The 18,804-nt window shown below is 38.2% G+C and overlaps 1 pseudogene; it reads left to right on the top strand.

The window, feature by feature from the left end:
• Nucleotides 1-6,658: 6,658 nt before the first annotated feature.
• Nucleotides 6,659-17,874, top strand: LOC126948940 (neugrin-like; annotated as a pseudogene).
• Nucleotides 17,875-18,804: the final 930 nt, after the last annotated feature.

The following is an 18,804-nucleotide window of genomic DNA, read 5'->3' as shown; positions in this document are numbered from 1 at the left end:
AGTGGGTCATGATCGCACCACTGAGCTTTAGCCTGAGCAACAGAGAGAGACTCTGTCTCAAAAACAAAAAAATTATTACATCTGTCAGATTAGCCATCTCCTCAGCTGTAACTCTCCCACACATCTTTGGAATTTTAACTAACTTGACATGTTTAATTTTACAATGTTTCCACTGTTTTTCCTTCTTCAGGAACGCATTCAATTCTCATCTGCTATGAAACCCTATGCTCTAATCGTAGTTTTTGTTTTATTGCTTTTGGACACGTCTATGGTTATTTTAATAACATAATAGGAGAAAGAGAAAACAAATATATATGCTTGGTTAAATAACATTATTATTTTGCGGACCCAGCCATAGAGATAACTGGGAGGAATCATTTTGACAATTATTTAAAAAGGATTGAATAATTTTACATTAGCACACGTAAACTAAAATGTTAATTGTTTAGTTTTTAGTAACTCTTAATAAATGTCCAAATACAAAGAAAATAATCAATGTCAGAACAGATGAAGAGAATCAAGAACACTATAAAACTGTAAAATGGAATAAAGTCAAGTAAAGCAGAAAAAAATGCAAAACAGATATCATGATCTAACCAAAGCTGTAGATATTATATTTTATTCCTTTGGAAAAAAGAATTAGGAGTATATGTAAGAACTTCATTGGATATCAATTTAGGTTTCTTGTGTGTGAAGTTATACTAAAGTTAATTGTAGAATTAAATCTTAATTTTTCTCATTCTAGATTGGTGGTATTTTTGTTTGTTTCTAAGGAAAATTTTCCATGTCTTTATAAAGTACTAACTAAAGAATTAAGGACTAGATTTAAAATGTGTGTTTTCTTTCTGAATATTAAAGATTCTTGTGCATAGAATGAAAAAATAAGTAAGAAATTTCTTATACAATGACATATTCACAAGGTTGAATTTCATCTTTGTATATTGAACTTTACAAAAATATCTTGAAAAATTTCTTGGGGGCCGGGCGCGGTGGCTCAAGCCTGTAATCCCAGCACTTTGGGAGGCCGAGACGGGTGGATCACGAGGTCAGGAGATCGAGACCATCCTGGCTAACACGGTGAAACCCCGTCTCTACTAAGAAATGGGAACAAAAAACTAGCCGGGCGAGGTGGCGGGCGCCTGTAGTCCCAGCTACTCAGGAGGCTGAGGCCGGAGAATGGCGTGAACCCGGGAGGCGGAGCTTGCAGTGAGCGGAGATCCGGCCACTGCACTCCAGCCTGGGCGACAGAGCGAGACTCTGTCTCAAAAAAAAAAAAAAAAAAAAAAAAAAAAAAAAAGAAAAATTTCTTGGGAACATTTAATGTGTAACCACTCATCACACATTCATTCATTTTAAAACACAATAAGAAGTTAACAGTTAAGAAAATAAAATTCACCTAAACATATAACAGTAACAATATCATAATATATTTGATGTTTATTAGTCTATTTCCTATTTTAATAAAAATAACTACCTCTTTTTTATATTTTTTGGTTTGTGTTCAGACTTCAAATTATATGTGTTATTTTAAGAAGATTAAGTATGAAGTGTTTGATATGGAATAAAGTACTCAGCATTAGTGTATCTAGGAGTTTACTTAGTAATCAATAAAGTGTTTAGCAGGTAAGAAATCAAGGCAATAAATAAAATAATCTTTAAAAGCAGGTATAGAGTGATGCTAATATAACAATATGGCCAAAGATAAAAGACTATGAGTACTTTTCAATAATTAAGAATAGCCATTAATTTGCTGGCAGGTTTGTAGAGGTCATAAAACTTTAATGCTTTGTACCTTATCCTTGGATTATGAAAACTGGCAACTAATTCTTTTTGATTCTACTTCTATGACAATCAATATCCATATTTATCTTCTAGCTTACTCTCCATGATTCATAGTCCCTATGCAAGTTCAAATAATCACATATTTGTTAATCATCTACTATATGCAAATGAGAAAAAAGAGTATAAAACTGACCTTAGAAAGTTTGGTGTCTAGCGTTTGATACAGAAATAAATCATGAAATTTTAGTGCAGCACCTGTAGTGCCTCAATGTAAGTAAATACAGAGTGCTATAAAATCTCCTAGAAATAGCCCTTCTCAGACTCAAAAAGTTACATAAAGCTTTGGAGCATAGGTGAGACCTGAGCTAATTTCTGCATAGTGATTAGATATTTTCCAGGTTGTGATGTATTTTGTGGAGGCAGGAGTGGGTATAGAGGAAGTAACTGTTAAGAAGTAGAGAGATGAGAGGGAAAATGTCCCATTTAGATAAATACATTTAGGTACATTTCATGATGAACATAGACTGTTTCTGAAACTGAGATGGGAGAGAGAAAAGGAGGATCTAGAGAGGTTATATTACACCAACAAATTAATATTTGTCTTGAGAACAATTACAAGCCCAATAAACAAATTTCAAAAATGTAATGGTCATATTTAAATAATCTTTTAAAAGATATTGTGCCTCTATTATCAAGAAAAGTGAAGACAAACTATACTTGAAGGAAGAGTGTCAGCTATGAGACTCTTACTATAAGTCAAGTGAGAGATGATATTGGAATGAAAAAAGTGATGTCATGAGATGGAACAAAAAGACAGACTTGGAAATATCAAAGAAGAGTCAATAAGCCCTAATAATTAATTCAGTACAGTGTAGGAGTGGAGATGGTCACGGGGACTAGATAAAGAAAGAAGAAAAAGTCAAGGATACCTGCACTGGCAAAGCCATTTAGCAAGGCAAACAGGAGAGAAAAGAATTCTGTTTGAACTGGTTGAATTGGAGCTGCCTCTTGGGCATTCAACTGGAGAGTTCTCCCAGAAAGTTAGTTATATATGTCTGGAACATAAGCATGATCAGGGATGTAAATATAGATCTGGAAAATGGCAACACATAAATGGTAATTGAAAATAATGATAATTTTACCCTGGGAGAATGTGTACAACGAGAACAAAAATACGTTTGTGAAAGAGCCATGAAGAACACCTGCCTTTGTGGGTTAGAGGAAGAAAGAGAGTCAGAAAAGGAGATGGAACAGAGGCAGCCAGAAAGATAGGAGAAAACTCCAGAGGGTGCATGTCATAGAAACCAAAAATGAGAGTGGTAAACTAAATCTAAATTAGTAGAGGTCACCTAAGTAACAATAAATGAAATTTTTCCATGAAATTCATAACCTCCGAATCATCATGCCTTTGGAACTAAATGCTTAAAACAGGATGGTAAGAGGAGAAATCACATTAAAAAGTGTGGCAGAGTCAGGAAGGAGAATTAGAGTTGCCCAGTTTAAACATCTCTTTCAAGTCACTGGTCTACTGCTAATTGTATAAATTCAATTACTGTATCCTTTTCTTCGTTTAAGATATTTAATACGCATTTCTTCCTTTCTTTACCCATAGACATCTTGTAAGAATCACTGAAATCCCACATCTTCCTTAGGCTTTGTGATGATTCTGCTCATATTGTGCTTTCTTTTCTGAACTGCTATAAAATTTATCTCTCAATTTGAACACTTAAAGTATCAGTCAGGGTTTGTGACTTTGTGTAGCACAATGCAACCCTGTCTTATTTGACCACAAAAAGGAAATCTGTTAAAAAAAATATATAGCTAAGAAGATTGGCATATCAGGATAAGGTAAGAGGATAAAACAAAGGGATTTAAAACAAGGGAATGGAAAGAGTTGCAGCCAACTTCCATCCAGGAAAGATACATCTCACTGACACTCATTGTCACAGCCTCTATTACCAGCACCTCTTTGCCAGGAAATTTTGATTGATGACACTGCTACAGGTGCCCCTGGAAACATTTCCCCTTCTACCAGTTCTTCAAGCACAGCTCCAAATTTAAAACCTTCTTGGTATCCCTTCCCACCTCGACCTCATATTATTGGTTGAACTCAGATCTCTCACTATATATATGTGTGTATATATACACGTGTATATATACATATATATTTATATAAATATATAAAGAGACTTTATATATACACATATATACATATATATGTACGTATGTATATGTATAAATATATTTAATTTTCTTGGGGATTGTTCTACAATTCAGTTGTAACAAATGTACCTTAGGTATTACAAATATCAAGGGTGCTATATTTCACCAATGCCAATAATAGTCTCTAGTTCTACTATTCTAAGATTTTACAAATAACACCCATATTTAATCAATTGTTAACCAAATCGTTAATTTGGTGGTTATAGTAAAGTCACAGACCACAGTTTGCATGGCAAGTTCCTGGGTGAGGGAAATGTGATCTCAATAATTTCTGAGTTCTGAAGGAAAGAGCAGGATTCAATGAAAGTGGGTTATGGAATTCTGTTACACAAGCCCTGTTGGGTATCTTGAGGTTTAGACTTGTTTCTTCTAGCTTCTGTTTTTTTTTTCTTGACATTCTGGGATACATGTTCACAACATGCAGGTTTGTTGCATAGGTGTACATGTGCCATGGTGATTTGCTGCACCTATCAACCCGTCATTTAGGTTTTAAGTCCCGTATGCATTAGGTATTTGTCCTAATGTTCTACGTCCCCTTGTGCCCCAGGTGCCTACCGGTCCCAGTGGGTGATGTTCCCCTCCCTTTTCCCATGTGTTCTCATTGTTCAACTCCCATTTATGAGTGAGAATATGTGGTGTTTGGCTTTCTGTTCCTGTGTTAGTTTGCTGAGGATGATGGTTTCCAGCTTCATCCATGTCCCTGGAACGGATATGAACTCATTCCTTTTTATGGCTGCATAGTATTCCATGGTGTATATTTGCCACTTTTTATTTATCCAGTCTATCATTGATGGGCATTTAAGTAGGTTACAATTCTTTGCTATTGTAAATAGTGCTGTGATAAACATACGTGTGCACGTGTCTTTATATTAGAATGATTATAATCCTTTGGTTATATACCCAGTGATGGGATTGAAAAAGGTCTTAGGTTCTAAGGAGCTGAGAAAGAATGTCTAGCATTTTCATCTTCTATACTGGAAGGCCTATTCTACCTCCCACATTATACAATGTTATAGAAAATTTTCGAAAGCAGGATGAGTAACCAAAACAAAAGTCACATTTTTGCCACAATGATTTTTTAATTTTTTTTTTTTTTGAAAAGCACTTTGTTATTGACTAAAGTAGACTGCAAACTCTTTGGACATACTAAATCCTGTCTTATAGTTCTTATCTCTCACTGGACCAAGCACAACTCTTACTGTGGTTAATCACATTGTAACCTACTTCTTTACCCCTTCATGATTTTTTATTCTTCCCTGGGTGGTTTCTCAGTTTCTTCCATTAAGGAATAGGGTATATTTTCCTAATCCTTGGCTTTGGATGCTATCATGTGACTTGTTTTGTCAATAGAATCTGGCTGAAGTAAGTGTGGGCCAGTTGGAAGTCTGGGCTTTAAGAGGCCTTGTACATTCCCCCTGGTGTCTTGTGTTCCTACGCCTTCCATGAAAGTGATATATTTGGATTAAGCCTTGGTTCCAGGTTGGAGAAGAAAGGTACTTGGTGCAGAGACAAGCGGCAGCAGGTAAGCCTCACCCAGATCATCCGTTAAAAGTAAATATGAGCTAAATAAATACTTGTTGTATGCTTGTGAGTTTTAGTGGAACTTGTTATGCAAAAGTAAGTAACTGATATACATGTCTGAGAAATTTTTTATATTAAAACAAAGTCCAAATAAAAATAAAAATATTGAAGGTTTTGAGTTTCTCACAGAACTCAGAGTATACTCTCTTGTGCGTGTGTCAGTGTGTATACATACATACATATACATACATACATATATATATACACATACATATATATACACACATACATATACACACACACACACACACACACACACATATATATATAAAACATTCCAAAGTCTGGTTTTAAAAGATATTTTGTCTATATTGAGTGTTTCTATCTAGATGTCCCTCTATATCAAAAATTTTAAAGGTTTCCTTTTTATGTGTTATCTTAATCCTACCCAGCTCAACATTCCTGTCACATACTCAGTTGTGAAGGTAACAGCTCAAGGTTATCATTGAATGAGTCAAATGAAAGTAAAAAAGTATCGCGTGTGGACTTCTAGCATTCATCCAGCTATATAAAGGAATAATATTGAATTAAATCACAAGGATCTTTTGCTCAAAGTCACATGAATAAGTCTATACACCCTGCGGAATCCTCTGGGATCCCATATCTTGAGAACTCTTGTACAAAGTGAAAGGGCCCTTTATAAGAAAAACAATGAAGACAAAGGAAGTCTAAATTTAAATCATATTTATTTTCCCTCTATTCATAAAATCTCGTATGTGGTATACCGATATGTGTTCACATGCATATTAACTGTCAACAAATTATCACTGCATTTTTGATAACAATATCAAAAAATAGGGAACAGTGACATCAAGGTAAAATGTGCTAAAATACTACATTAAATTAGAAAAATAGTAATGGAAAGATAGAAATGCCAAAGATAAAATGGAATATAGCCATTGTTATGTGTTCAGTTTATTGTAGAAAGATAATGCATTTTATACCCTACATTATATATAATTGGAATTAGGATAGTTATGTAATTAAGATGGCAGGCTGCCTTCCATTATAATCCCCGCCCACTAGAGAAATGACAGATGGGTAATTTCAAGCTTTTAACTGCAGAGAGGGAATGGGCTTATTGCTTCGTCTGTCAGGTAAGTCACTTTGCAGTCATCTCCGACTTCATTAAAGCTTTTCAATCTTAGAAGAAATATATTTCAATATGGAAAATAGGTTGTTTGGGGATATTTATGCTTCACCTCTCTCATTGCTTCAGCTGTCCTATGTCAAATTTCTTCTCAGAACTCTTCTACAAAGTCAGTGATAAATTCGGCCATATTCCCGTAAAGTCTCAGAAACAAGATAATTAGATGTGGAACTTCAATCATCTCTCCATATCTAAATATTTTTCTTTCCTCTAGGATGACCCAAAACAAAGTAAAAATTAAATAAATATTTTTCAAATTATCTCTTATTTCATTAACTTACAATAAGTCTTTCCTTTCCTAATATTATAAGGTCGTTTGTACTGTAAGTTCAGGAATAACACACAGACATTCATATTTATAATGTCCTGGTCCTATTTTTACAAGAATGTCTGTTTTATTCAAATTACAATGAAACTATATTTAACTATAAAGCACTCCATCTTATTTTTAATATCCTTCACATCTAAAGCACTGGGAAAATAGCAAGTGACTTTAAGTACTTTCTTAAGGTTGAGCCATACTGTATGGATATGATAATAAACAGTAGAATAATATTTAGGTAGAATAAGGAAAAGAAAACTGCAACCATCATATGCCAGAAAACCAATTTATTCCTTTAGCAAATTAAACCACATAAAGATCCTCACAATAGTTTGTTTGTTTGTTTGTTTGTTTGTTTAAGGAAAATTAATTATGGGTTATGCTTTCAGCCATCAGTTGTTATCTAAGCAGTCTAGTTAGGTGAGAGAATCTTAGCAGGAACAGTTTTATATATATGTAAATATAGCAAAGCATTATGCAAAATTTGTCAATGAGTGATCTTTATTGGAAGTTTTCAGAGGTAGGTGTGCTATTTAATGCATCACAACTTTTAAACTTACTAAATGGTATTAAAATAATCTAGAGTTTAACTCTTTTTTTTAATTTAATTTTATTTTACTTTATTTTTTTTTTAATTTATTTATTATTATTATACTTTAAGTTGTAGGGTACATGTGCATAACGTGCAGGTTTGTTACATATGTATACTTGTGCCATGTTGGTGTGCTGCACCCATGAACTCGTCATTTACATCAGGTATAACTCCCAATGCAATCCCTCCACCCTCCCCCCTCCCCATGATAGGCCCCGGTGTGTGATGTTCCCCTTCCTGAGTCCAAGTGATCTCATTGTTCAGTTCCCACCTATGAGTGAGAACATGCGGTGTTTGGTTTTCTGTTCTTGTGATAGTTTGCTAAGAATGAGGGTTTCCAGCTGCATCCATGTCCCTACAAAGGACACAAACTCATCCTTTTTTATGGCTGCATAGTATTCCATGGTGTATATGTGCCACATTTTCTTAATCCAGTCTGTCACTGATGGACATTTGGGTTGATTCCAAGTCTTTGCTATTGTGAATAGTGCTGCAATAAACATACATGTGCATGTGTCTTTATAGCAGCATAATTTATAATCCTTTGGGTATATACCCAGTAATGGGATGGCTGGGTCATATGGTACATCTAGTTCTAGATCCTTGAGGAATCGCCATACTGTTTTCCATATTGGTTGAACTAGTTTACAATCCCACCAACAGTGTAAAAGCGTTCCTATTTCTCCACATCCTCTCCAGCACCTGTTGTTTCCTGACTTTTTAATGCTCGCCATTCTAACTGGTGTGAGATGGTATCTCATTGTGGTTTTGATTTGCATTTCTCTGATGGCCAGTGATGATGAGCATTTTTTCATGTGTCTGTTGGCTGTATGAATGTCTTCTTTTGAGAACTGTCTGTTCATATCCTTTGCCCACTTTTTGATGGGGTTGTTTGTTTTTTTCTTGTAAATTTGTTTGAGTTCTTTGTAGGTTCTGGATATTAGCCCTTTGTCAGATGAGTAGATTGCAAAAATGTTCTCCCATTCTGTAGGTTGCCTGTTCACTCTGATGGTAGTTTCTTTTGCTGTGCAGAAGCTCTTTAGTTTAATGAGATCCCATTTGTCAATTTTGGCTTTTGCTGCTGTTGCTTTTGGTGTTTTAGACATGAAGTCTTTGCCCATGCGTATGTCCTGAATGGTACTACCTAGGTTTTCCTCTAGGATTTTTATGGTATTATGTCTAACATTTAAGTCTCTAATCCATCTTGAATTAATTTTCGTATAAGGAGTAAGGAAAGGATCCAGTTTCAGCTTTCTACTTATGGCTAGCCAATTTTCCCAGCACCATTTATTAAATAGGGAATCCTTTCCCCATTTCTTGTTTCACTCAGGTTTGTCAAAGATCAGATGGCTGTAGATGTGTGGTATTATTTCTGAGGACTCTGTTCTGTTCCATTGGTCTATATCTCTGTTTTGGTACCAGTACCATGCTGTTTTGGTTACTGTAGCCTTGTAGTATAGTTTGAAGTCAGGTAGCATGATGCCTCCAGCTTTGTTCTTTTGACTTAGGATTGTCTTGGAGATGCGGGCTCTTTTTTGGTTCCATATGAACTTTAAAGCAGTTTTTTCCAATTCTGTGAAGAAACTCATTGGTAGCTTGATGGGGATGGCATTGAATCTATAAATTACCTTGGGCAGTATGGCCATTTTCACGATATTGATTCTTCCCATCCATGAGCATGGTATGTTCTTCCATTTGTTTGTGTCCTCTTTGATTTCACTGAGCAGTGGTTTGTAGTTCTCCTTGAAGAAGTCCTTTACATCCCTTGTAAGTTGGATTCCTAGTTATTTTATTCTTTTTGAAGCAATTGTGAATGGAAGTTCATTCCTGATTTGGCTCTCTGTTTGTCTGTTACTGGTGTATAAGAATGCTTGTGATTTTTGTACATTAATTTTGTATCCTGAGACTTTGCTGAAGTTGTTTATCAGCTTAAAGAGATTTTGGGCTGAGACAATGGGGTTTTCTAAATATACAATCATGTCATCTGCAAACAGGGACAATTTGACTTCTTCTTTTCCTAACTGAATACCCTTGATTTCTTTCTCTTGCCTGATTGCCCTAGTCAGAACTTCCAACACTATGTTGAATAGGAGTGGTGAGAGAGGGCATCCCTGTCTTGTGCCAGTTTTCAAAGGGAACTTTTCCAGTTTTTGCCCATTCAGTATGATATTGGCTGTGGGTTTGTCATAAATAGCTCTTATTATTTTGAGGTACGTTCCATCAATACCGAATTTATTGAGCGTTTTTAGCATGAAGGGCTGTTGAATTTTGTCAAAAGCCTTTTCTGCATCTATTGAGATAATCATGTGGTTCTTGTCTTTGGTTCTGTTTATATGCTGGATTATGTTTATTGATTTGCGAATGTTGAACCAGCTTTGCATCCCAGGGATGAAGCCCACTTGATCATGGTGGATAAGCTTTTTGATGTGTTGCTGAATCCGGTTTGCCAGTATTTTATTGAGGATTTTTGCATCGATGTTCATCAGGGATATTGGTCTAAGATTCTCTTTTTTTGTTGTGTGTCTGCCAGGCTTTGGTATCAGGATGATGTTGGCCTCATAAAATGAGTTAGGGAGGATTCCCTCTTTTTCTATTGATTGGAATAGTTTCAGAAGGAATGGTACCAACTCCTCCTTGAACCTCTGGTAGAATTCAGCTGTGAATCCATCTGGTCCTGGACTTTTTTTGGTTGGTAGGCTATTAATTATTGCCTCAATTTCAGAGCCTGCTATTGGTCTATTCAGGGATTCAACTTCTTCCTGGTTTAGTCTTGGAAGAGTGTAAGTGTCCAGGAAATTATCCATTTCTTCTAGATTTTCCAGTTTATTTGCGTAGAGGTTTTTATAGTATTCTCTGATGGTAGTTTGTATTTCTGTGGGGTCGGTGGTGATATCCCCTTTATCATTTTTAATTGTGTCGATTTGATTCTTCTCTCTTTTCTTCTTTATTAGTCTTGCTAGTGGTCTGTCAATTTTGTTGATCTTTTCAAAAAACCAACTCCTGGATTCATTGATGTTTTGGAGGGTTTTTTGTGTCTCTATCTCCTTCAGTTCTGCTCTGATCTTAGTTATTTCTTGCCTTCTGCTAGCTTTCGAATGTGTTTGCTCTTGCTTCTCTAGTTCTTTTATTTGTGATGTTAGGGTGTCAATTTTAGATCTTTCCTGCTTTCTCTTGTGGGCATTTAGTGCTATAAATTTCCCTCTACACACTGCTTTAAATGTGTCCCAGAGATTCTGGTATGTTGTATCTTTGTTCTCATTGGTTTCAAAGAACATCTTTATTTCTGCCTTCATTTTGTTATGTACCCAGTAGTCATTCAAGAGCAGGTTGTTCAGTTTCCATGTAGTTGAGCGATTTTGATTGAGTTTCTTAGTCCTGAGTTCTAGTTTGATTGCACTGTGGTCTGAGAGACAGTTTGTTATAATTTCTGTTCTTGTACATTTGCTGAGGAGTGATTTACTTCCAATTACGTGGTCAATTTTGGAGTAAGTACGATGTGGTGCTGAGAAGAATGTATATTCTGTTGACTTGGGGTGGAGAGTTCTATAGATGTCTATTAGGTCTGCTTGCTGCAGAGATGAGTTCAATTCCTGGATATCCTAGTTAACTTTCTGTCTCGTTGATCTGTCTAATGTTGACAGTGGAGTGTTGAAGTCTCCCATTATTATTGTATGGGAGTCTAAGTCTCTTTGTAAGTCTCTAAGGACTTGCTTGATGAATCTGGGTGCTCCTGTATTGAGTGCATATATATTTAGGATAGTTAGCTCTTCCTGTTGAATTGATCCCTTTACCATTATGTAATGGCCTTCTTTGTCTCTTTTGATCTTTGATGGTTTAAAGTCTGTTTTATCAGAGACTAGTATTGCAACCCCCGCTTTTTTTTGTTCTACATTTGATTGGTAAATCTTCCTCCATCCCTTTATTTTGAGCCTATGTATGTCTCTGCGTGTGAGATGGGTCTCCTGAATACAGCAGACTGATGGGTCTTGACTCTTTATCCAGTTTGCCAGTCTGTGTCTTTTAATTGGAGCATTTAGTCCATTTACGTTTAAGGTTAAGATTGTTATGTGTGAACTTGATCCTGCCATTATGATATTAACTGGTTATTTTGCTCGTTAGTTGATGCAGTTTCTTCCTAGCCTCGATGGTCTTTACATTTTGGCATGTTTTTGCAATGGCTGGTACCGGTTGTTCCTTTCCATGTTTAGTGCTTCCTTCAGGGTCTCTTGTAAGGCAGGCCTAGTGGTGACAAAATCTCTAAGCATTTGCTTATCTGTAAAGGATTTTATTTCTCCTTCACTTATGAAACTTAGTTTGGCTGGATATGAAATTCTGGGTTGAAAATTCTTTTCATTGAGGATGTTGAATATTGGTCCCCACTCTCTTCTGGCTTGTAGAGTTTCTGCCGAGAGATCTGCTGTTAGTCTGATGGGCTTCCCTTTGTGGGTAACCCGACCTTTCTCTCTGGCTGCCCTTAAGATTTTTTCCTTCATTTCAACTTTGGTGAATCTGGCAATTATGTGTCTTGGAGTTGCTCTTCTCGAGGAGTATCTTTGTGGCATTCTCTGTATTTCCTGGATTTGAATGTTGGCCTGCCCTACTAGGTTGGGGAAATTCTCCTGGATGATATCCTGAAGAGTGTTTTCCAACTTGGTTCCATTTTCCCCCTCACTTTCAGGCACCCCAATCAGACGCAGATTTCGTCTTTTTACATAATCCCATACTTCTTGCAGGCTTTGTTCATTTCTTTTTCTTCTTTTTTCTTTTGGTTTCTCTTCTCGCTTCATTTCATTCATTTGATCCTCAATCGCTGATACTCTTTCTTCCAGATGATCAAGTCGGTTACTGAAACTTGTGCATTTGTCACGTATTTCTCGTGTCATGGTTTTCATCTCTGTCATTTCGTTTATGACCTTCTCTGCATTAATTACTCTAGCCATCAATTCTTCCACTTTTTTTTCAAGATTTTTAGTTTCTTTACGCTGGGTACGTAATTCCTCCTTTAGCTCTGAGAAATTTGATGGACTGAAGCCTTCTTCTCTCATCTCGTCAAAGTCATTCTCCGTCCAGCTTTGATCTTTTGCTGGCGATGAGCTGCGCTCCTTTGCCAGGGGAGATGCACTCTTATTTTTTGAATTTCCAGCTTTTCTGTCCTGCCTTTTCCCCATCTTTGTGGTTTTATCTGCCTCTGGTCTTTGATGATGGTGATGTACTGATGGGGTTTTGGTGTAGGTGTCCTTTCTGTTTGATAGTTTTCCTTCTAACCGTCAGGACCCTCAGCTGTAGGTCTGTTGGAGATTGCTTGAGGTCCACCCCAGACCCTGTTTGCCTGGGTATCAGCAGCAGAGGCTGCAGAAGATAGAATATTGCTGAACAGCGAGTGTACCTGTCTGATTCTTGCTTTGGAAGCTTCCTCTCAGGGGTGTACTCCACCCTGTGAGGTGTGGGGTGTCAGACTGCCCCTAGTGGGGGATGTCTCCCAGTTAGGCTACTCAGGGGTCAGGGACTCACTTGAGCAGGGAGTCTGTCCCTTCTCAGTTCTCAACCTCCATGTTGGGAGATCCACTGCTCTCTTCAAAGCTGTCAGACAGAGTCGTTTGCGTCTGCAGAGGCTTCTGCTGTGTTTGTTGTTGTTTACTGTGCCCTGTCCCCAGAGGTGGAGTCTACAGAGACAGGCAGGTTTCCTTGAGCTGCTGTGAGCTCCACCCAGTTCGAGCTTCTCAGAGGCTTTGTTTACCTACTTAAGCCTCAGCAATGGCAGGCGCCCCTCCCCCAGCCTCGCTGCTGCCTTGCCGGTAGATCACAGACTGCTGTGCTAGCAATGAGGGAGGCTCCGTGGGCGTGGGTCCCTCCCGGCCAGGTGTGGGATATGATCTCCTGGTGTGCCTGTTTGCTTAAAGCGCAGTATTGGGGTGGGAGTTACCTGATTTTCCAGGTGTTGTGTGTCTCAGTTCCCCTGGCTAGGAAAAGGGATTCCCTTCCCCCTTGCGCTTCCCAGGTGAGGCGATGCCTCGCCCTGCTTCAGCTCTCGCTGGTCGGGCTGCAGCAGCTGACCAGCACCGATCGTCCGGCACTCCCCAGTGAGATGAACCCAGTACCTCAGTTGAAAATGCAGAAATCACCGGTCTTCTGTGTCACTCGCGCTGGGAGTTGGAGACTGGAGCTCTTCCTATTCGGCCATCTTGTTCCACCCAACCCGAACTGCCACCTTTTTTTTTTTTTTTTTTTTTTTTTTTTCTGAGAGAGCCTCTCGTATTGCCCAGGCTGGAGTGTATTGTCCATGGCACAATCTTGGCTCACTGCAACATTCACCTCCCAAGTTCAAGTGATTCTCCTGCCTCAGCCTGCCTAGTAGCTGGGATTATGGGCGTTTGCCAAGATGCCTGGCTAATTTTTGTATTTTTAATAGAGATGGTGTTTTACCATGTTGGCCAGGCTGATGTTGAACTCCTGACTTCAGATGATCTGCCTGACATGGCCTCCCAAACTGCTGGGATTACAAGTCTGATCCATCGCGATTTAACCCTTAAATCCTAAGTATAATATGAGTTTACAAGAAATCCATGTTTTCGTTTTTGTATTTTCAGATCTCAAATATAGTATTCTTGTTAAAGTAAACTGCAAATCAAGAAGGCATCTACTCAGCAGAGAATTGTCTCATAAACGTTTACATCGTGATGATCAGAAATGATTAGCATTACTTCCCAGTTTTTATAAATCAGGTAATATTTATTTCAATATTTATTCAATAGAGCTAAACACAGTTGCTTGTTTTTAAGGGTGTGTGTGTGTGTGTGTATGTGTGTGTGTGTGTGTGTGTGTGTAAAATTTCACCCAATAAACACTGCATTTCTAGCTTAGAAAATGTAATAACCAGTTGTTTTCTTTCTCTCAGCTAAGACAACACATTTCCATTTAATTAAAGTCTCAAACATGGCCTGAGTTCACACTAGAATTGCGATGTTTGCTAACTAAATAAATGGATTTGCTGGCATCTAGCATCACAATAGTTTGTAGGTCGACTTCTCTTTTGGCAGAAAATCCCTGGAATTTCAAAACCATGATTCCTATGTTTAAATGCAAAAGTGCTAGCTAAAATAAAGGGTCAAAGTAAGACAGATTAACTTTTATTTCTCCTTCATATTTTAGTTAAAATGATGTAACACACGTTTCCTGTTTTCAGCTGCATTATAGCACATTAAATTTGAAAATAACAGAGCTACACAAAACCAAAGCTGGAGATTTTATATTTTATAAAAATTATTTCAAACCCATATTTTTGTTTCCAAAGTTTTTAATCTATATTCATCATAACAGCTATAATATTTGAATAACTGTTAGAAATAAAATTGTCTTAACAAAAAGAATCTATAGCTTTGTTTTCTATTCTACCCACATTTATTGGCTGATATCCAATTAATCATAATATTGTTTATTTTTATTTTGTTTCTTCAACTTTTATTTTAAGTTCTGGTGTACATATGCAGGATGTGCAGGTTTGTTATATAGGTAAATGTGTGCCAGGGTAGTTTGCTGCACAGATTAACCCATCACCAAGCTATTAGGCCCAGCATCCATTAGCTATTCTTCTAGATGCTTTCCTTCCCCAAACTCCTCCCAACAGGCCCTAGTGTGTGTTGTTCCCCTGGATGTGTCCATGTGTTCTTATCGTTCAGCTCCCACTTATAAGTGAGCACCTGTGGTGTTTGATTTTCTGTTCCTGCATTAGTTTGCTGAGAATAACAGCTTCCACCTCCATCCATGTTCCTGCAAAAGAGATGATCTTATTCCTTTCTGTGACTGCATAGTATGCTGTGGTGTATATATACCACATTTTCTTTATCCAGTTTATCACTGATGGGTATTTGGGCTGGTTCCATGTCTTTGCTATTGTGAATAGTGCTGCAATGAACATATATGTAGATATATCTTTAGAACAGAATGATTTATATTTCTTTGGGTATATACCCAGTAATGGATAGCTGAGTCAAAAGATGTTTCTGCTTCTAGATCTTTGAGGAATCACCACACTGTCTTCCACAATGGTTGAACTAATTTACATTCCCACCAACATTGTAAAAGTGTTCCTTTTTCTCCACGACCTTGCCAGCCTCTATTGTTTCTTGACATTTTAATAATGAGTATTCTGATTAGCATGTGATGGTATCTCTTCACGGTTTTGATTTGCATTTATCTAATGATCAGTAAGTTGAGCTTTTTTTGTATGTTTGTTGGCTGCATGAACATCTTCTTTTGAGAAGTGTCTGTTCAAGTCCTTGGCTTTTTAATGTTTTTTTTTTCTTCTTTTTTTTTTTTCCTGTGAATGTTATAATTTAAATATGGCAAGACTAACTTTAGAAGAGAGCAAACTCTTGATTTTGAAAAGAGGGAGTACAAAGAAAAAACAGGAACAAATTTAACCATAAAACAGAAAAAAAATAAAAATAAAAACTTCTTTTCTCAAATAAATTAGAAAGTGAGGATAAAACCAGAAACATGACTTCATGTTTCTGAATTTGATTTGACAAAGCTTCACCTGGATAATAATTGGTGAATAATCTTGAACATTTATGAGCAATTTAAAGAGACAGCATGTAAAGGGAGAAAATATTAATTATGTAAAATCTTTTTGAATCCTTCTGTCAAAGAATAGACCCGATTTGGCTGCTGAAGGCTGGTTTGCGTCGACATGGTGGTTACCCTAAGTATCTAGATAGGCGGGCGCGTCCACGCTGCTATCACTCGCCGTGGGTTCGCGACCCACAGGGTGGCGGGCCCAGTCCCTATCAGCCGAGAGCCGGACCCTGATTCTGACTGGGAGCCGGAGAAACGGGAGCTGCAGGAGGTGGAGAGGTACCATTTTTTCCCTGGGCCCTCAGCTTGAAGCAAGACCTTGCTCCCCGCACCGCCCTAGGCTGCGCCCCCTTGGTGCCAGGCGCCCTGCCTGGCAGCGGCCCTCGTTCCTTCTTAGGGGCGTTGTCCGGGACGCAGCGTCAGGTGTTCAGCTCCCCTGGGACCGCTGGTCCCTTCACTAATGATGTATTTCATCACCCACTTAGAGAGTTTGGCATGTTTAAGGGCAGTTATTGTTCTAGGTGTTAGCTTTCTCAGCGTACAAAGCTCTAAACCGGCAACATGGCCTGGTTGCCCTTGCCATCAAAGAGAAGTGGGCTAAGAGATCCATGATTTAGCCTGAGGCTCTTCAGACATGCATCCTACTTTCGTGCATGGCTTCTGCAATTGGTTCTCTCCCCAGCACCCTGCAACAACAGAAAAAAGGCAATCCGATTCCAGAAAATTTGGAGGCAAATGGAGGCGTCTGGTCCTGGTCAGTTCCCAGGTTGGCGGAAGGCTTTGATGTCTGCACTGATGTGATCCGAAGTTTTTCTTTCTTTTTTTTTTTTTTTTTTTTTTTTTTTTTTTTTAACGGAGTTCCGCTCTGTCACCCAGGCTGGGTGCAATGGCGGATCTCCACTCACTGAAACCTCCGCCTCCCAGGTTCAAGTGATTCTCCTACTCCAGCCTCCCGAGTAGCTGGGATTACAGGCCCGCGCTACCAAGCCTGGCTAACTTTTTTTGTGTATTTTTAGTAGAGACAGGGTTTCACCATGTTGGCCTGGCTGGTCTCAAACTCCTGACCTCAGGTGATCCACCCACCTCAGCCTCCCAAAGTGCTGGGATTAGAGGCGTGAGCCAACCCGCCCTGAAGAATTTTAAAAGACAAATTTGTACCCACATTTGAGAAGAAGGTGAAGCCGGATCAAAAAGTCCTCAAGAAAACTGGGTTCGCATACTCGCTTCGGCAGCTCCAGGGCTCTGGAAATACCTGGAAGCTGCTCCCTGCAGGCCACTCTGTATCAGGTTCTGTGCTTATGCCAGGGCATGAAGCCTCATCCAAAGACCTGAATTACAGCACAACTTTGAAAGTGAGAGAGTCAAACACTCACAGGACAAATACACCAAGGAGACGGAAGGGAAGAAATAAAGGAATCCAGGACCTGGAGGAGAGCTTTGTGCCTGTTGCTGCTGTCCTGGGTCATCAGAGAGAGCTGTAGAGGTACTCCAGTGATTGTGAGAGCACCGGAAAAGCTAGGCATGGTGGGTTGCCAAGTGATCAGGAGCTGGAGGAGTTAAAGGCAGGGGAGCCAGGTAACCATCTGCAAAGTAGTGCAGACGGGGAGAGAGTTCTTTGATAGCAACGGGAACTTCCTGTGCAGAATCTGAGTAGGGGCTTGGCTTGTGGAGATGCCTCCTGAAAAACATCTGGGAAAGTATTAATATATATGGAGCAGCCTGGATTTCCGTTTATTTGGATAAGCCAGCTTGAAATAGGAAGAAGTGATGAGCCTGGAATGTGGGAGGAAAGAGCTGCGTAGATAGATTCTAACTTCCTGTAATAGTGCTCCCAGTCTGACCTCTGTAGATCTTCAGTACTCAACCCTTCTTGCTTGGGCCCTCTGTATGTTGAAAACCAGTCTGTGCTGCATGTGTTGTTTCAATTTTCTGTGGTACTTTCAATATATGTTTGAGAGGAAGTGAAAAGTTTGCCCTCTGACCTCATTTCCTTCTTGATCAGTGAACACTAACAGTTCTGGGAAAACTTGGTCAATTGGTTTTCCTTAAAAGCAAAATAAAGTAAAATGTAGCAAAAAAAAAAAAAAAAAAAAAAAAAAAAACCGAAAAAAAAAAAACCCCAAAATTAGTATGATTATTTGCTACAAAATATAAATTTTGTTGATTGTACAATAACAATTATTACACCTTATTTACTATTGTATTATTAGCATATGGCATGGCATATTGCCTAACATCAAATAAAAGCTTAATTTAAAGTATTTATGGGATTTTAAAAAGTTGTGGATACATGACAATATTTTAAAATTATTCTGTAATTCTTTATGTCACAAAACGAATCAAAACAAAATATTTTATGTGCTGAAACTAGCAAAAGATCCATTGAATCCGATAAGTATCAGAAGATAAGGGCTAAATGCAGTACAGTTTGGAAGATATTGTGAGAAGGAAATGGAAGAAGCTCACACCAGACTTATCTGCTGTGTTTACAGTGAGGTGTGGTGAAGAAGGAATGAAGGCAATTTCAAAGGATCAAAACTCATTCATTTTGGAGGAGTGCAGGCATGCAGTCAGAATGTG

The sequence above is a fragment of the Macaca thibetana genome, chromosome 2 (assembly GCF_024542745.1).
Source record: "Macaca thibetana thibetana isolate TM-01 chromosome 2, ASM2454274v1, whole genome shotgun sequence".
NCBI classification, from domain to species: domain Eukaryota; kingdom Metazoa; phylum Chordata; class Mammalia; order Primates; family Cercopithecidae; genus Macaca; species Macaca thibetana.
This window is presented reverse-complemented; position numbering and strand designations above follow the sequence as displayed.